The following is a 17055-nucleotide window of genomic DNA, read 5'->3' as shown; positions in this document are numbered from 1 at the left end:
TAGAAACTGGGTCTTTTGGGTAGCAGGATGCTTAGCCAGTTGGTGGGCATAGTTTGTTATTTGGGGCAGCTGGAGGACAAGTGCTACTTCTTTGAAGGCCAGTCTTCATCTTCATCTATATACCTGCTAATACTCCTATATACTCCTACAGCTAAGCAGGAAGAAATGTCTGTAATGAGCAACAGCAAACCTTACCTCACACTTAACAAGAGAGAATACTACAGATTGTTAATACATAGATTTGACATGGAAAATTGTTCTCAGATTCTTGTAGGGCCAGTGTGATTGTAGAGCGCCTGTTGTAATCTTTAAGTTATATGTGTTTGGAATTTTGATTTTGAAAACAGAAGTGTGACACTGTAACTGAAGATGGATTTTTTTTTTAATTGCACCTGCTGTATAAGTAATGATTAAAAAGCAATGCAAATTTGCTCAGGCACTTATATTTCTGCTTTTACTTTGTACGTGGTAGATACTTCTGTTTAAGACTATGCATTTTTTGCCATCTTTTTATATTTGGATCAATTTCTGGTGAAGTGAAATGATTTGCTTACAAGCTTTGAAGTAAACCTAATGGGAATACGTCTGTTATTTTTTTCCTTTAGATTCTGCTATACAGTTTTCCATGTGCAGTGTGTATTTGACATGAGGTACATTTATTATTGTGAACATGCCAAGAATACTAGGTAGAGTTATAAATTGAAAGAAAGAAATACACAGTAGTAATATTTCCTCCTATTCTTGCTATATAAACTTTTTTCTCATCTATGCAGGAGGTTGCATCAACAATTTGAAAGCTATAAAGAGCAAGTAAGAAAGATAGGGGAAGAAGCCCGCCGTTACCAGGGAGAGCACAAGGATGATGCTCCAACATGTGGAATCTGTCATAAAACAAAGTTTGCAGATGGTTGTGGCCATTTATGCTCTTATTGCCGGACCAAGTTTTGTGCTCGATGTGGAGGTCGTGTCTCTCTGCGATCAAACAATGTAAGTCTTCTGATGTGTACTCTTAAGAAAAAGCCTCCTTGACATTGTCATGCTGCAGATTGTTCACCTTAAGTATGGCATTTCATGCTTCATTTTACTAAGTGTTTCATTCATCACTTCGTTATGAGGTGTTGATAAAGAAGAATAATGTATTTAATGATTGTGGAGATACTTAGGATTCACAGAGTTAAATAAAAAAAACCCCATAGTGTATAGTTCTACTGAGTGATGGCTTGAAGAAAACATACTTGTTTTTCATAGAATGAAAGAAGAAACCCTTTTGCTCAGGTACAACTCCACATTGATAATTTTTTATTGAACACATTTCATTTTAGATTTCTTTTTTTATAGAGCTTTTCATATACATTTTTAGATTTCTCTTACATAAAATCAGTCAACTTTTTGGTTAGAAAAAACCCCCAACCACTTTTCTTACCACAGTGAGAGTTTTATGTCAATTTATTTTAAATTATTTAAAAAGTGAAACTATAGATTAATCTGGATGAGGTATCCTACTTTCAGGCAGGTGAGATAAATCTTTCTCCCTCTGATCCGTGTGCAGTTAGCTGCAGAAGCTGTCCACAAAACTGAAGGGTATCTGAGAATACCCTCTGTTCAGTCAGCCCTTACAGGGAACTGGCTACTCACTTGTACATGAGTGGTAGGATCTATATTTGGAAGACCATTATCCAGTGATTATTTTTGGCTGATCATCTAGGACTATGGTATCCTATAAAACATTTTACAAATATCCTTTTATTGCAGGAATAGTTTTGTTATCTATTATGAGATGAGATAACTTTCTCATATGGCTTTAAGGTGCCAGTCTTTTGTAGGGGAAATGCACTGATGCTCTTTGTATCAATACAAATTCAGTTAAAAGTGGTCACGAATTTTATAGTGGATAATCGTGTTCACAACGGAACTAGTTCACAGCCTTTTCACTTTCTTTGAGCTAAACATCAACTAAACCAAAAAAACCCCTCAGAAAAAAATGCATTTCATCTTTATTTTTGAAGTTTTCCGTAGCCGTGATGTACTTGTTAGTCCATTAAATTAAATTCACATTCTGAAAAAAATTATGTAGGTGTATTGGACAAAATTTTTCATATATTCATACCTTAATATAAATAGGTGCATTACATTGCATCACCTGCAGGTGGTGTCATTAGAGCAAGTCTATGAAAATAGTTTTCTTTGATATGTTACATTATACTATTAATTAGAGTGTATATGATACAGCTTATCTTTACTCAGAAAAAAATTGAATCTATTTTAATTATTTTTCACCCACTGTTTCAAGTCACAGAAATGGAAAAGTGTCCATTCATTTGTAACTTGCCTTTTGTTTGTTATATTGTTTATGGTTCTGTGGGTTAGGGTGGGAAAACATGTTTTCTACATATGCAGAAATGTAATCTTTTTATTTAAAGCTTTTTTTTGACATTTTATGTTTTTATCTCTTTGTAGAGAGTTATAGAATTGCATTTCTTTGAAATCTGTCTATTAATACTTGCTATTTTGTTCTTTTTCTCTTCTTTTTTTCTTTTCTCTTTTTATTCTGCTTCCTTGGATGCTTTCCCAAAGGAGGACAAAGTGGTTAGAATCCATGCTTTTTATCATTTATTATTATAATGTTGTTAGTTAACTGGGAAACATATTAATGTAAAAAATTGACCTGAAATTTTAAAATCATCCAAAGGGGAGGGGGGAAGAACAGGAATCCTAACACCCAGGCCCTGCCCATCCCGTAGCTGAACATATGCTTTAAAGATAGCCCAGCAAGGAAACCCAAGACTGTTGTCAAAATTAGGACAATATAGAAATCAATTAAGAACTGAGAATTAGTAACAGGCTAAAAAGTAGAGGAGGTAATAAAGTGTAATAAAGCTTTATTTCATAAAAATGTCTTTGGTTAACAATTTGACTTTTTGCATGCAAGGCCCTTCCATTAGCTTCGGGAAATCTAATTTAGTATTTTAATAGCAATTTTACATTGATTTACATGGTTTGCTGTGTTGCATTTCTGGCTACAGCAGAAATTCAGGGAATTCTTGTGAAATCAACTTTTTGATTTACATTTGGAATAATATGCATAGGCAAAGTATAACCGCTTAATACTGGATATAAGTATAGTGAGCAAGATGGAGTGAATCCTTTGTGAATGCATATTTACCATTTCAAAAATCAACAAAACTTTTAGGATCAGGCATATTCACCGCTAATGCCTGTGCCTCATCTGAAATAGATGAGGGTAGCTCCCCGTTCATCTCTGCGCCCTGTGCACGGAGGAAGGGGTGGCAGTGCTTGAGCAGAACAGTGCATGTCCATTTACCGCCTCTTCTCAGGCAGGTCTGCAAAAGGTGGTATTCCAGATTTTAACTTGGAGACTTAGGTAGCGGGAATTAGACAGCTTTGCTGGCACTTCAGCTGAAATGAGTGTAAAGTCATTACAATCCAATATAGTTTTTGACGTGTGGATGATGGTGTTAATGCTTGTATTATGAAGTGGCGGTATGCCCCAACTTACATCATAGCATAGCTGTAACCTGCAATTTAGCACTGTGCAACACCCAGAGGAAATTATTTCTACCACACCTGCATATTGCAGTAGTTTTTTTTTTAAGGCAGTAGCGTTCTGAAAGCATGGTTGTTTTTCTAATGGCTATGACATATGACTTGCTACAGCTTCATTCCACTGTTTTCTGCGTGGTACTCTGAACAAAGTGCTGAAATAATCCAGGACTTCCAGATCTTTTCCATTCTATTCATCTCAATCAACTTAGGATAGAGCGAGAGAAGTTTCAGCTTGATACTGATTTCTTACTAAAGCAGTGCATCACTGATGCATCCGCTGGGGTGTATTAAAAGGCTAGTGCACTTGCAGCAGAGTCTTCTTTAGGGCCAGAAAACAGCAGAGCTCTTAAGTGCCAAAGGTGCTAGTTAGGTACAATTTAGCCACCTGGGTTTTGGAGAGCAATCCAGGTGAACCTCACCTGACCTGCTTATATGCTTGAGGTATCTGTAACACTTCAGTTTGGAACAAAAACTTTGCTAGATAACTGAAATTGTGATAGCATTCGCATGCAGTAGAGATTGTGTCTTTGATGAGGTGACAGCTTAGATGTTCATCTTTGAAAAATATCATTTGGGATCCAGAAAATAGACTCCACTGCACTAAAGTGCTCTGAAGACGTGTCCTGAAGACATGCCTGACTCATTTGGATTGTCCTAAGTTCAATTAAATATAATCTTATTGTTTGCACTTGCCTTGGTTTAGGTTTTGTTGTGTTGAACTGCAAGCTTCCACATGCTAAGAAAACGCCCTAATAATATACGTGAAAGTATCTTCTATACCTTGTGATGTAGAAGACGAAGCTGAGCTACATCTCTTTGACAGCTGAAAAGTTAAGGGAGTCAGAGGGAAAGTACCCAATAATTAGTCCTGGTTGTGTGAGGAACATGGGGAACTTTTTTATAAAGTACAATTGCTTTAGCAGTGCCTGTCTCTGAAAGCTAATGGAATATATAGAATGAATTAATTCCAAAACATTAATACATACCTAGCAAATAGCACCTTTTATAAGCAGAACAATTGGTATAATTTGTATAAAGCAACATGAGAAAAATATTATTTGTTAATTATTTTCAGTGGCTCAACATTCCTGACTAATCTACATAATAGAATCATAGAATCATTAAGGTTGGAAAAGACCTCTAAGATCATCGAGTCCAACCGTCAACCCAACAACACCATGCCCACTAAACCATGTCGCTAAGCACCTCATCTACACGTCTTTTAAATACTTCCAGGAATGGTGACTCAACCACTTCCCTGGGCAGCCTCTTCCAATGTTTAACCACTCTTTCAGTAAAGACATTTTTCCTCACGTCCAATCTAAACCTCCCCTGGCACAACTTGAGGCCATTTCCTCTCGTCCTATCGCCAGTTACTTGGGAGAAGAGACCGACACCCACCTCGCTACAACCTCCTTTCAGGTAGTTGTAGAGAGCGATGAGGTCTCCCCTCAGCCTCCTTTTCTCCAGGCTAAACAACCCCAGTTCCCTCAGCCGCTCCTCATAAATCTTGTTCTCCAGACCCTTCACCAGCCTCGTTGCCCTTCTCTGGACACGCTCCAGCACCTCAACGTCCTTCTTGTAGTGAGGGGCCCAAAACTGAACACAGTATTCGAGGTGCCGAGTACAGGGGCACGATCACTTCCCTACTCCTGCTGGCCACACTAGTTCTGATACAGGCCAGGATGCCATTGGCCTTCTTGGCCGCCTGGGTACACTGCCGGCTCATGTTCAGCCGGCTGTCAACCAGCACCCCCGGGTCCTTTTCCGACAGGCAATAGGGACATACCCTTCTTTATCTGTTGAGTTTAATGTTAGTAAAGACTTTTTAAACATGTTTATATGAGTCTTGGTATCTCCGTGTGAATTTTTACCACAGTAAGTTATATTAATATTAAAACACGTGCACCAAGTTCCTACAAGTTAGGGGTGCATCAGATGGAAAGGATGATGAAGTGTGAATTATCAAAGTGCCAAGCCCAGGAAAAGTCAAATGTTATCCTAGATTCAAGGTATTTCCTGTAGAGTTGGAGAATTAGTATTAATGAGGCCTCACCTGCAATGTTGTCTACTGTGTGTTACCCATTTTTGACAAATACAAACTGTGATAGGAACAAAGAAAGTCATACGGAAGACGATCAGAGAAACGGAGAGCTGCTCATATGAGAGAAGACTAGAGAGATTAGGGGGACAAAAGCTAGAGCAATTATAATTGATATCTAGAAGTACAGAATTGGTATCTAGAAGTACAGTAATTTTAAACAATAAGAATAACCTTCAAACTAGAGGACAGTGAATACATAAGACCACATGGGTGTAACTTGGCAATAAATGCTCTTGACTTGTAAAAAGATTTTTGCAATCAGTAGAGTAAAGCCTTGGGAAATTTTTTCATGTGACTTATTGGAAGGAAAAATAACCCAATAAAATTTTAAAGGTTAAATTTGATAAGTTTAGGAAAGGATTTATGTGATGTGGTTGCTTGTGGCTGTAGGGGAATGTATTAGTTCCTTAAGAGGTCCCTTGCAACTGTTGCTTCTAGCTAAATATTTTAAAAATGGAGTCTAGATAATGTAATACTTTGAAGCTGTTCTTGACCTTTTCAAGGAAGTACCAAATATATTTTAAGGACTGTTTAAAAAATATATAACAGAACTTAATATGTTCTCTCGTTGTTTAAAATAATAAAGGACATCTCAAAACACTGATTCCTTGTAGCGCGAGTTAGTAGGCATCCTAGGTTTACCAAGAGATGATTCCAGTACACTTACAAAATTAACTGGCAATAGCTGGTACATCCTAGTGGCTAATGAGGCACGTAACTTTCAGTGATTCTTGTTCTAATATGTCAAAACACATACCTAAATATGTGTCTTAAGTTTTTCCATGTTCTTTGAGTATTGGTTAGCTCTTCATACTTCTCACCTGAGCTTGCTCTCCTTTCATTGGGTTGCAGGCAGACCACATTTAATGGGAGCATTGTCAGATAAGAGGACTGTTAGCTAGTTTGGTTATTCAAATCAGGCTTAAATGTAGTTGTGCAGTGAGGGTGTTCAGTGTTAATAATGTTAGTAATAATATCATTGGGTTTGAAAACAGCTGGCCGTTGTATGATGTACAGAAAAAGTACAAGTGTTTACTCTTCCTTCGTATTACCTTAGTATTCAGAAACAATGTTATGTGCACGTGCCAACCTATTCACTGTGAGCACTGATCATTTGTATATACTTTTAAAGAAAGCAGAATATTATTAGTGCAGGATTTTACGTGAGACAACATTTCAGAAGGAAGTCATGTAGGTGCTTAGAGAAAAGCTGGCAGGAGTGACCACTTGCTTTTACTTTGGCACAATGTTTTCTAGGTGTTGTCAGTTCCTTATAGAGTGTCTACACTTTCGCTCTAGATCCTTCTAGTTCTGTTCCGTACATCGGCATTTTAATTGCCAAAATGGTAATGGGTTTAAGTTACTTCTCTCCATTCCATTCACTCTCCCCTCTGATGTGAACTATTGGGGTTGTTAGGGCAGTGGAGAAGCCAGCAAAATGTCCGGCTGGTGCTTCTCCATGGTTTGGCAAGGAGTGGGCAGAGCCCTGTCTCAGTCCTCCCAACGACCTGGCTGCCACTGCTTGCTCTGTTCTTCCCTCCAGTGGTATCACAGCCTTGTAGAGCAAAAAACACCTGAAAATACGACTATTTCCTTGCATCACTCCTGTAAAACTTTCTTCCTAATATTTGGTTAGGTAATGCAAAAAGATGCATTTCCTTTGTAAACACCTGATATATGAAGACGTACGGTTCTGTTTCTTTCTCCTTATAGAAAAGGAGATACATTTTAGGGTACAAAAGTAGTCTTGAATGAGCGAATGCAGTTTCTTTGAATCAAAATTAAAGTATTTTGTGAGGTGTTGTGGGTGTATTGAACTAAGTGAAATTTGTATGACATTGACAGAATTAGGTGGAAGATCCATGTTCCAGATTAAGCCATATATTTATCCCTAGCAATCAGTCTACCATTCTACAGATTTCAATTTTTGATCAAATTTAAAGTGAAAAGAATTGAGAGCAAATGATGAAAAATAGTTTTATCACCATTTCCCCATGTTTTCCAGAAATGTTAGTTGTGCAGAAAAGAGTGGTTTGCTTACTCATTTTTCTGTTTGCATACGTAAAGGATGACTGGGAGGAAATCAGGATGTAAAATACATTATAGATATATGAGAATTGATTTAACTGAACTTAGTATTGTGTGATTGCAGAAAGTAATGTTGATTACCAGTGCTGAAATACTAGAGATTCATATTTCTGATCTGGCTTTGACTGAAATTATTTTCATTTTAGTATAATGTCAGTGATTTATACTCTGAAAGAAAGACAACTTGGAAACATTTCCCTAATTGTATGTCAGGTGTTTTTACAGGGTGTTTGTCATTTAATTCCTTTAAATTATGCTTAAAATTTGCTTACATAATGGCTTGCCTTAACAACTTGAGTGCATATGCCACTCAATTCAGCTGTGTACTAATGGTTTTAACAGAAGTTGCTAATATTGTCAGAACAAAATCTCTGGATTGTCAGGAGTGTTTCTACATGCCTTTCACAGAACTCTTATGTCAAATTGTACGTTAAAAGGCTAATTTATCTAAGTTCTGACTAATACAGCTGTTGAACCAAAAAAAATTCATCAGAAGGAGGTAAAATTACATAGCAAACCGCAAAGTGATAGCAGGTAAACTCTCTCTCTGTAGCATTCAACATAATTTGTTTCCTAAAAGATTTGGGGTTTGTATGCATCAGGAAAGAAGAACCGCTTTTCAGTAATCGCTCCCTAGAACTACTGCTTCCAGCAGATAAAAGAAGAAAAAGAAAAAAAAAAAGTCCATCAAGAAACTGAGGAATTCTATCTCAAGTAGGATGTAGAGCACTTTCCTCTACTTACTAGGAAGTTAGTTCACTGTCAAAAAATCTGAGTGTTAAAATTTTTAATTAAATCCTTAAAATTAGCTTGCTCTTCACCAAGTTTGCTGAAGCAATGTGTTTGACTTTTTCAGTGTCCAGCTAGCACAAATGATCAGTTACTTCTTGTACACAAAAAAAAAGGAGGCAGCTGATGCTCATGCTCTGAAGTTAACCAGGTCAGAGCTTCTTCATTTAATGGGTGGACTGTAGAAGAGTCACTAGACAGCTGGGGTTTTTTTCCCCTAGAGCTTTAGATCAGCATTAAATCAGTAACCACTCGACTATGCTCTTTGGTTTATCCAGGTTCAGTTTACCTGTTAGCCAAACACTTAAACGGTCTACTTGTCATGCGATTCTACAGTTGATGGCCAAGAAAATATTGCTACTGCAACCTTCTTTCTTAACCCATGATAAAGGGCTCCTGAATCTTTCATCACTGTTTTTGCTGTTAGCATGCAAGCTGGGTAACAGTGATCTGCGGAGACCCTACATAAACAATATTGGAAACTCCATGTAGTATAATGGAGCCTAAATAAAAAAAAACCCAAACTTTTAATCCCCTGCAGTGTTACTACTGGACATGTTATCCTATTTTTAGTCTTGTATTTTCAGTACCTTTGCTTCAATGTAACTGATTCAAGAATATGGGAATTATTTTGAAATTTTTTTTTTTTGGTTAATGTCAGCAATACCTTTGAGTGTAATAATTCTTTCCATTGCAAAAACTTGTGTTAAAAAAATTAAATATTTATAAGATCTCAAAGGTCAATAAGGCTTTTCAAAAAGAGCTTTATTCCACCTCCTCTTGCCTAATCTCATGTATTGGATATATATATATATTTGGTATGTGTATGTATAAATGTATATTGTATTGATTTTTCGTAAGTGAATGAATGTACATGCATACTATATACATGCATCCTACTATATAGTCTATACAGGAAGTATGGGGCAGAATAAAGCTCTTATGAACCACCTTTTTGACCTTTGAAATCTATAAATCATTCAAGGTATTTAAATCAATTGAGGAATTATTCTTTATAGGCCCGTTCATTTATCTTGACAAAAAATATGGTATGCCATAGCAGTCACAGAATCTCAGAGTGGCTGAGGTTGGAGGGAACCTCTGGAGGTCATCTGATCCAACCGCCCCGCTCAAGCAGGGCCACCAAGAGGAACTTGTTCCTCACAGCTTGGCATATTCATGTATCTTTTGACTTGCACGGTGAACAATGAAAGAGTCAAGGATCTTTCATGCCATTTTTGTTACTTGTTTCCTCATTGTAACTACACACATTATAAGCTTACACAAAATATTCTTAAGTTCTGCTAGGGAATAATTCTGTGACTTAAACTTTGGACAAATGAATTCCAGAATTTCACAGAACCCTTCAGAAAGACCACTAACAAGTACTACACTTTTTTTCAGCTCCGTGTTCTCTCTTTCAGAGAGGAAAAAAAAAAAAACCCCAAACTACCAGATTAACTTTAAGCTTTTTGTTTCTTTCAATGTAGTATTTTTATCATTTTAACACTAACAACCTCACATTCTGTTTGGTCCAATTAAGTTGGTGGTATAAAGCCAAAGAGCGGGAACAGGAGAGCCTTCAAGTGATTCTCCCAGCAATGCTGTGTATCCTAGGGGCTCAGACATTGTCTGAGGCATGGGAGATCAGTGTTGAACCCCATCATGATTAAAGCTTGCTTTCCCAGATAGGAATACACTGCTGTCAGTACTGAAGTAAAGAGGAACATCTTCCTACCTGACTTGGGTCAGTCTCACTAAAAAGTTAGAATGGAAAATGTTGAAATGATTTTTCTGGTTTTCTTTTTGTCCAAAATTACACATTGAGTTAGTATTTCGATTTGACTTTGCTGCAAATGTATTTATTGCATTTTTTTAATGTTACTCCGTTTTACTTTTAAAGGTGTGCTTTCACAGTAAAAGATACTAGCAAATTTAGTTCTGACATTCCACACCTTATAAGCTAGATCTGCTTAAATGGATACTTTAAAAATAATGGGAAAGAACTTTTTTTTTTTTCCGAGTGAGTGAAGGCTGTGTGATTTTTTTTTTCATTGTTATTTAAAACAAAATCACATATGCTGAAAACATAAGAAAAGTTTAATCAGTTAAAGAAAAACAAACCCACACAAAACCAGCTATCGGCATTTTTATTGTATTAAACAGAAATGCTACAGATATCTGATCACAGTGGCTGCTCCACTGTGTTGCATGATAGTTGTCTTATGATTATGTTCTGTATGAACTCCTTCTACAATAATAATATTATTTATTATGTCTCCTGGGAGAAGACTTTCAGTTTATCTTAATTTTTCAATGTCTTTTTTGTGCTCTACCTGCGTGAGGATGGGGTGAGTCTGGATATAACCCACTTTCCCACGGTGTGTCCGTACAGTGAGTCTGTTCACTGGAAATGAATACATGTTGTGCAATGCTTTGAAAATAGAAATGAAGTAAAAGTGTCATTATTACTGTTGACAAACATGTAATGTATATACTTGTGCTGTGTCAGATTGCTAGGATACTTACCCAGCATTTGTTCATGTCAGAGGTAGCCTGTCAATCAAGGAGACATCTGGCAGTCAGAAGCCTAGATATTCATGGGTTAGAGCTATTTCTTGAATGCTTCACGTAAATGTATCCAGAATTCACACACATATTTATGAATGGAAGGCCACATAAGCAGTGTGCCCTCTATTGGCAAACCAAGGGAGGTTGTTTTTGTGTTCTGTTGTCCACAGCTTATGTTGGGATGAAAAAAAAAATTGAAGTAAATCGAGTGGAGACTGAGTGCACCCAGGTGGGGGCTGTTCAGGAGCGTAGAGTGGAGCGGGCAGGATTCCCCAGGGAGGACTCAGCATAATTAGAAAGTGTGAAGGTGCCACAGGGAAGGGAAAAAGCCACAGGGATAGGAAAAAACTCCAGTGGAGGATTGGGCAGAAGTGGTTTCATGGAAGCCATGGAAAGCTGCTGCACGTAGAACACAGCTGAAGGGAAGGGATTACTTTGCAAAGACATACTGGGCAGACAAACTTATTAAACCTTCTAAATTTTAATCTCATTCACCCAGAAGATATGAACCTTGATATCTCTTCTGGTTGATATTCTAATGACAGCTTAGCCCTACATACTGGAGACACTTTTGGTCCTTTTTTTTTCTCCCTCAACATTGTTGAGGGAGAACTGAATAGCAAATATGCAGGAGACCTCCAGGGAAATGCCTAGCCTTTCTTCAGGCTCAGGAGGCTTGAAGAAGTGTGTTACTCTGTGGGATGCCTGAGGGGATATGGTCAGTCAGAGGTATTGGTCCTGTGGCAGCGCAGGCTGGAAATTATTTTTATCTGAGCAATGCACCTTCAGTTTTTCCAGCAGTGGTCTGTTTTCTAGATATACTTGTTTTTTATTGCTATGAGACAATCTAGGCTGTCCCTTAGTTAAAATTGTGCCCGGCTGCAGTATCTGTGAACAGTTCTCCTTTGAAAGTGTTCAGAAAAGTGGAAGATTTCTTCTGGTCACGCACCATCCTTCTGTAAAAGACTTTAGGTTTTGGTGACTGAACTGTATCCCCTTGTTTAGCCTCTGGCTACCTCTGTTCCTTGTGATCACAGCAAAACCTGCATGCTGCCAGCTCCCAGGCACGTGAGAGCGCTCTCATTTAAACACAGGCAGATTTGACACTCTAGAGTGTGCTCTTTACCCCCAACAAATTCTTCTCTTGATCAATTTATTTCTTCTTGGAATTTGTATCTTTCAGCTTGAATCATTATGACCCTTATTCATGTAAGATCCTTTCATGTGATGGGATTTTTAATGTGGTATGTAGGGTTTTGGACTAAATATGACTTCTAATATTAATTTAAAATTTCCATAGTTCACTGCTGAGGCACAATTCTTTGTTTTTAGTAGTTACAAAATAATGCAGAGATGCTAAATAGAACTAAATTTAGCAAACTGAATTCTGGGGCTATTTTGTCACCCCAAAACCAGACAGATTTTAGCTAAAAAGGGATCTTGCTGCAAAGAGAGATTTGGTAAGATTTACGACCTATTAAGCATTATGAGAAATGGACAAATAGCAGAAAAAATTTCCAGAGAACAAAGTAATTATGAGGACTAGAGCTGTGCTCTCTCTCTCTCTTTCTCTTTTTATTATAAATAACCTTAATCCTCATCCAGGATTAAAATTCAGTGTATTTTTAGCAATGCGATGTCCTAGATAAAAGATACTTCCATCTATGTTTTTCTCTCTTTTATATCTTTTGCATTCTGGAGCATTTTGTGATTTTACTTAACAGATGGATACTTCCATCTATATATCTCCAGTGCTGCAATTAGTGAGGGTTTAGGATAGTTTGTCATGGATATACCTGAGATACATGATTTTATTAAATATAATACGTGAGTTTGAGGATAGAACTGAATATGTCAAGCAAGCAAATCTACAAAGTTTCTGTAATATTTTGTGGGTTTTTTTTTTATTCCATTAATATAGGGACCCATTTGCAACTCAGCCTTTCTATGGAGATAAATTAACCCCCTCTCCAAAATATGATTATAAAATGATATAAAATATCTGTTACTGGTTGTTTAATGACTGGTAAGAGATTAAGTGAAAACCTGCACAAAATGTAATCTGCATTTCCTTAAGGAACAGATAAAACCTAATAAATTTTTAAATCCAGATTGAGATTTCCAAAGAACTGCAAGTTATTTAGGTTGACATTTAATCACTTACTGGGCAATTTCATTGTTCCAGCTTGTTGTGGTTTAACCCCAGCCGGCAACTAAGCAGCACACAGCCGCTCGCTCATTCCCCACCCTGGTGGGATGGGGGAGAGAATTGGAAGAGTAAAAGTGAGAAAACTCGTGGGTTGAGATAAAGACAGTTTAATAGGTAAAGCAAAAGCCGCGCACGCAAGCAAAGCACAACAAGGAATTCATTCACTACTTCCCATCGGCAGGCAGGTGTTCAGCCATCTCCAGGAAAGCAGGGCTCCATCACACGTTAGGGTTACTTGGGAAAACAAAACACCGTAATTCTGAACGTCCTCCCCTTCCTTCTTCTTCCCCCAGCTTTATATGCTGAGCATGACATCATATGGTCTGGGATATCCCTTTGGTCAGTTGGGGTCAGCTGTCCCAGCCGTGTCCCCTCCCAACTTCTTGTGCATCCCCAGCCTACTCACTGGTGGGGTGGGGTGAGAAGCAGAAAAGGCCTTGACTCTGTGTAAGCACTGCTCAGCAGTAACAAAAACATCCCTGTGTTATCAACACTGTTTCCAGCACAAATCCAAAACATAGCCCCATACTAGCTACTGTGAAGAAAATTAACTCTGTCCCAGCCAAAACCAGCACACAGCTAAAACACCCATCAACTAACTTATATGCAACAGGTTTACAGACAACTTTGGAATTAAAGTTATTTTCTCAATAATTTATTAGATTTGTAATTAACTTGCCCATAAAAAGCAGACTCCCATAGCAAAACCTTTGTATTGGTGAGGTTGTGAAAATGATGTGGGGTATTACATTGTAAAAAGTTGAGTATTACTGAGAAATACAGATTAATCATAGAGATGAGCAGATGTTGTTGGGACTCTATAAATAGTTGAGCACGTACATGATGGTTGTGTTGTCATGACTGGAGGAATTTTTTGTATATAGCTGGGATGTTATTAATGGTAGTGTAACTTTCATCTCTGCAACATGTGGTAAGTGATCAAAACTCATGTATTCTATTACTTACCTATGCAGGCACCGGCAAAGTTAATTTTTCTCTTCTGTAACTTCTCTTCTCTGGCCAAATAGCTTCCACAAATGGAGAGAGGGCAGTTGAAGATCCATCCAGGAAACTGCTCTCAAGACCTTCGTCAGCCTGACAGCTTTACCCTTTAGGATCATTTGAATCAGTCCTTTTAGCTGTAGAGAAACCTGCTTTCCTAGCCTATTTCAGGGACTGATCTGACTGTCTTTGTGGGTAGGTTCAAGAGACCACAGAGACAACTTCTTGCCCATGTAATTGCAATGCAGCAGGAAAAGCAACAAGGTGGAGTAGGGAATTAAACGGAGGAGGATTTCTTGCTGTATTATTCCAGGTTTTGCCCCTATGCTTTCAGCACAGATATAACCTTACTCTTGCATATGTTGCAGGTTATACCCCTTTGCTGTAAACATCTGAGGATGTTTTTCTGATCAACCAGCAAGTGAGTGTTTAGTAGAGCCGTTCACGTTAGAGGAGCTGCCGCCATGGTCACTTCTATAGACTATTAAAGGGGAGGCTGGTGAGGTGTCCAAGAGAGATTAAGTCAGTACATGTATCTGTCAGACTGAGTAGGAATCGGTTCCCGATGAAGACCCCTACATTATACGTGAACGGTGTTTATGCTTTCATTATACTTACTGGAGGAAATCAGTGTGCCTCAGAGTGATTCAGCTTGCTCTGAACTAGACTGAATCTGCTCTGAATCTTTCTCAGCTGTACTGACTTGGGCCTTTGCTTGCCAAAACAGGCATCTAGTGTCATATAAGGTACTGCAGACTTTTACTGTAGCTTCTAGCAGCTGCCGCAGGTGAGGGTGGCTCTCAGGTAATTCCCATGTCATACCTGACAGCTCCACACTCGTATTTTGGAAATGTTAGGGTATTGCAGGTAGAATTGAATGCCAGTATTGAGGCAGTTGAATCCTACTATAGTTTTTCATTAGTTACAGTAGGAGATCAGACACCAGAGATGGCCTGTAGACACATTTAGAAACCTACATTTAGTCTTATCTCAAATAAAACTCTACACACTTGATCTGAATCTTCTGTGCAAACCTGCGCCTTCTCTCCCCTACAGGCAACCTGACAATTCATACAGCAGCAGATTTTTTTTTTAGCCTTTTGTCTCCTACATAAATCGACTTTCTTCAAAGCAAGTATCTATGGTCTTATGCAGTCTGTGATGTGTTGGAAGTTGTGAATATATTCTGCTATAGAGAGTTCAATTTGTTTTTTTTCCCCACATTAAAGACAAACACTGGCAAGAAAATGTTGTATGTTACTGAAAATTGTACTAACCCACAGTTCAATTTTCAATATTTTATTTAGGATATAAATTATTAGTGTTAGAAAATGCTTTTTCCATTTCTTGAGTATAATTCATAGACCTATGAAAACCAAAATCTTTTTTTAACTCTATGGCCATGCAATTAGACACTTAAAAACTCCTCTTGAAAATTTGCTATACACAATCTTCAGGTAATGAGAATGGCATAGTTCAACTGACTATGAGTATTCAGCTTCATAAAGATCAGTAGTCAGCTAAGGGAAGAGTTTACTTAACTAGCTTAATCTAGGCTAGAATATTTTAGCCATCTTGAGGCTAAGATGGTGATTGGAGAAAACGCAAGGTGGTCTGGTTGATTAAGGAGAAACTGCTTGTTTTTGTAAAAAGAAGCCGACTGACAGATTTGGGATACAAAAGGGAGGTGCTGTAAGCCGGTGCAGGCTGTTTCTCCCAAGTCAAAACTAAGGAGCGAGCCTAATGCTTCAAGCTACAGAAGATTCAGGAGGGCTTAGCTAATATATTATGTGTTTCTCAGAAACCATGCTCTTTCTGTAATGCCAGAGAGACACATTATCAAAAGTTACTGTAGGAAAAGCTTTGTGGAGTCTCAACATCTGTTGCAAACTGTTAGGTACAGTTCTCTCCAGACTCCCTGTCTAAATTCCCAAGTTATCCATTGGGAAGAGACCTGAAAGCTTGACAGATCTGGGGCTCTGTTAGCGAGACCCAATGATAAATAGAAATGAATACTTCAGCGACTGTAATTACATTAAAAGTAACTTGTTTCATAAGTCCCTTGATATGGAAGTCAATGACTGAGTTAAGTTTGATTAAGAAGGCTGTTAGATCTATCCAAGCTGCATCTGAAATGCATCCAGATATTTTTTTTTCTCCCATTGAAGACTATGCGGAGAGGCTGTTAAGACTCCAAAGACCATAGATGGGCTTCCAGTCATTTGTAAAACTGTTATGCAGTTTGTTTCACAAAGACAAGTTTTACACCAGTCAGCTGCATTTCTTCATTTTGAAGGGCTTTTTTAGAGAAGCTTCTGTGGTGGGTTGACTTTGGCTGGCTGCTAGATGTCTCAACAGGGCAGGGGGGGGAAATAAGATGGAAAAGCTCATGGGCTGACATAAAACCAACGAGTTGGTTCACCAGGTCCTCCATGGGCTGCAGTCCTTCAGGAAAAGAATCTGCTCCTGTGTGGATTCTCCAGGGGCCGCAGTTCCTGTCAGGAAAACCTACTTACTCCAGCGAGGTCTCTTCAACCGGCTGCAGGGGAATCTCTGCTCAGGTGACTGGAGCACCTCCTCCCCTCCTCCTCCTCTCATCTCGGTGCTCGCAGTGCTTTTTCTCACACTTTTTTCCTCACTCCTCACTGCCTGTGTCATGTTTTTGCCATTTCTTACACACGCTGTCCCAGAGTCACCACCGCCTTGGCTGCTGGGCTCAGCCGTGCCC

General features: G+C 38.3%; 1 protein-coding gene across 1 annotated transcript in view; it reads left to right on the top strand.

Moving 5' to 3' along the window:
- The first annotated feature begins 785 nt into the window (after positions 1–785).
- Positions 786–17055, top strand: part of RIMS1 (regulating synaptic membrane exocytosis 1) — a 233975-nt gene continuing 217705 nt past the window's right edge. The window contains exons 1-2 of the mRNA XM_009333153.1: positions 786–987; positions 2575–2586. The gene's annotated coding sequence lies outside the window, so the exon portion shown is untranslated. The remainder of the gene's footprint in view (positions 988–2574; positions 2587–17055) is intronic.

This window comes from Pygoscelis adeliae, unplaced genomic scaffold (genome assembly GCF_000699105.1).
Source record: "Pygoscelis adeliae isolate BGI_AS28 unplaced genomic scaffold, ASM69910v1 Scaffold57, whole genome shotgun sequence".
In the NCBI taxonomy this organism is placed as follows: domain Eukaryota; kingdom Metazoa; phylum Chordata; class Aves; order Sphenisciformes; family Spheniscidae; genus Pygoscelis; species Pygoscelis adeliae.
The sequence above is the reverse complement of the archived record's forward strand: the minus strand, read 5'-3'. Positions and strand labels throughout refer to the sequence as shown.